The sequence below is a fragment of the Odontomachus brunneus genome, unplaced genomic scaffold, assembly GCF_010583005.1.
Source record: "Odontomachus brunneus isolate Ranch 3 - 2012 unplaced genomic scaffold, Obru_v1 Obru_scaffold_051, whole genome shotgun sequence".
Classification (NCBI taxonomy): domain Eukaryota; kingdom Metazoa; phylum Arthropoda; class Insecta; order Hymenoptera; family Formicidae; genus Odontomachus; species Odontomachus brunneus.
In genome coordinates, this window is record NW_022639501.1 from 933,816 (window position 1) to 936,584 (window position 2,769).

At 39.3% G+C, this 2,769-nt stretch overlaps 1 protein-coding gene across 2 annotated transcripts in view; it reads left to right on the forward strand.

The window, feature by feature from the left end:
- Positions 1-1,934: 1,934 nt before the first annotated feature.
- LOC116845368 (armadillo segment polarity protein) overlaps positions 1,935-2,769 on the forward strand; it is an 8,627-nt gene continuing 7,792 nt past the window's right edge. For both annotated transcript variants that reach the window (XM_032817951.1, XM_032817953.1), the window contains exon 1: positions 1,935-2,170. The gene's annotated coding sequence lies outside the window, so the exon portion shown is untranslated. The remainder of the gene's footprint in view (positions 2,171-2,769) is intronic.

Here is a 2,769-nt window from a genome sequence, read left to right on the forward strand (position 1 = left end):
GATTACAACATAAGTTAACGGTTACGGCCTCTATAAATGGGTCTTGACCAGCCACAGTCCATTGTTCTTATATAATTTGACTACAGTTGGTCAATTTCTTGCAGATTTCTTGCGGGCATAAGTTAACAGTCTACATAAACGAGCCATTATTCGCACGACGTTGAAATCGCCACTCTGATCAAGTGTAGCTGATCAGGCGTATCTCATTTGACCAATTGAGATTTGACAACCAACCGATGCAAAGATTTATCTGGTAAATTATTAGATCCAACCAATCATTATACTTTATGTCCAATCGGGTTCCACCTTAGTCGAATAACTAGTGACAACAACACCGACTAAGCAAATCAATCAAAAGCAGACGAGCATAATAGATTCCTAGAGAGAGGAAGCGTAGTACTTTTCTTATCGATAACTTATCAAATCACGTGTTAAAAATTTTTAAAAAGATTATACACGGGTGTTCTTTGATTAATTGTAGTGTAGTAATAAATGTTGTTTTCATAATCTTCACTTAAGTTACGAGAAATTAAGGCAATAGTTTAACTAAACAATAAGTCCAACGCATCTTGCTTTATCATTTAATGGTACTAAACTACGAATTAGGCGTCCTTTATATATATTCTTAGTACTGAGATAGACTGTTTTACAAAACGTAGCAAAAACGTTTTGAATTGTATAAAAACTGTCTTGGCATTATATTTAACAATTTTAAAACAACTTTTAAGATTGGTATATCGTGTTAATTATTTCCTTTTAGGAACAGTAAATATCCAGAATTGTATGATATGAGTTATATCAAAATCAAGGATGACATTTTAATTGTTAATTATGGAAAGTTTATTCTAAGATATCACTGTAGAATATAATATAATATAATATTGGTTACAAGTATATAATTTTGTTATATTTTATTGTATATATTATTTGCAATGTTCACAGTTATAATTAGAATTATAAAGTTAATCAATAGATAGTTAATAGTCAAAATCATTGCTAAATATATTATGAAACTATCCTTCCAGAAATATCATTAATAATGATATATCACACATTGTTATTAAATAAATGCGAGATATAAATAGTGATACAAGACTAGAATTGGCATATGTATAGCATTATAATATATAACCATTAAAATGGCATATCCTGATGACAGGTTCAGCATTGTTTTGGATACATTAGGTTGTTTAATGTCAGATAGCAAGGGGATATATAATAAAATGTACACACATATACACGTACAATGATAATTTCAATAAAAACTTTATGAGCAAAATATTAACTTTTTCTGCAAAATTTATATCGAATTGGCTGCACACAATTACAAATACATTTAACAGTAAAAGAAAGTGCAAAAATGAATTGCTGCATTATATACTATATTCTTTATTGTTTTTTTACACATTAAACAATTACATATTAAGCATATCAATTTTTCATTTTTGCATGTATTTTTATTGTATAAAAGCATTTGCAATTCTGTGCGATCAATACAACGTAAATTTTACAGAAAAATGTCAGCAATTTGTAAAGTTTTCAAGTACAGCAGCCTCAAGTCTTGTATGCAACAATCTCATTCGAGATTTTAAAAAAATTTGTCCGTATTGCAATTAAATTCATTGAAAGATGCGTTCATGTATCTCAGCCCAGTCGAGAGTTGAATCCCTGCTTGACAAGTGGCGACGAAGGTGGAGGAAGCTTCCACCCACTTCCAGAAGCGACGAGTAACTTTTTTCCAGAAACGACAGTCGCCTTTCCATGAGTGAACGGCTAATTGATACGTCACAAAGAAGTGACGGTTCGATGTTGCAGTCTGACGAAGCGAGAGAGAAAAGGAGACTCATCTCTCGTTTCATTACTCGTCTCGTCGCTCCGCTGTGTGCTCGGCTGCATCACTAGACCAGCGCAGACTGTAGATGGCGCTGGCGCTGCTCGATTGCGCGTCGTCTTCCGCCATCTTTGCTGGACGGAGTCGTTGTTGGAGCCTCGCTGGCGTAGAGGAACGGCGAGCACGGTACTCGCGACAAGTGAAAACGGAATCGATGCTCGAGCGTCGCGGTGCGCCAGTGTCGAGTGTGAATCAGTAAAGAGCGGTGATTCAGAGGACACGGTCGTCCGAGGAGAACGAGTCTCGCGGAGTCTCGCCTACGCCGATCGTTGCAACACGGTAAGTCGCCCGTGGTAACTCCATTTGCACGGGGCTCTGGCCCGCGTACCGGAGGGAAGGAACGTCGCGCGCCCTGCCACGCCACGCCGCGCGTCGCGTCGCGTCACGTCGCGAGTGTTTACATTGGGTGTGTCAAAGTGCTCTTTTCGCTGTAGCGAAGCATGGAAAATCCGTTGCTCCGCGGCACGGCCTGCGCGCATTCCTCATGATGCATAAACAACAACGCCCGTTCCGAAGACTAGCGCGCGAGTCTCGACGGCGAGACTTTCCTACCTCGCCCAACACGAAAGCGTTCAAGATTATTGGCTCGCGCTAGATTCCGAGTGAATCACGGTATGCGCGCCGGCTGTTGTACTTTCTCGCTCCGATATCTCGGCGAGACGAATACCTGTCACAAGCCATGTCTGCTGAGGCTTTGTCCAAAGGAATTCATGCCTTTTGTCATTCATCTTCCATGTAGCTTAGTATTTGGACAAAATTGTTTTTCTCCCGCTGGAGCAATTTGCGTTTTTTTATTTTCCGAGGATCGCTCCTCTGTGACCCTTCCTTCGTCAAATACTTTCTCTCTCTCTCTCTCTCTCTCTCTCTCTCTCTCTCTC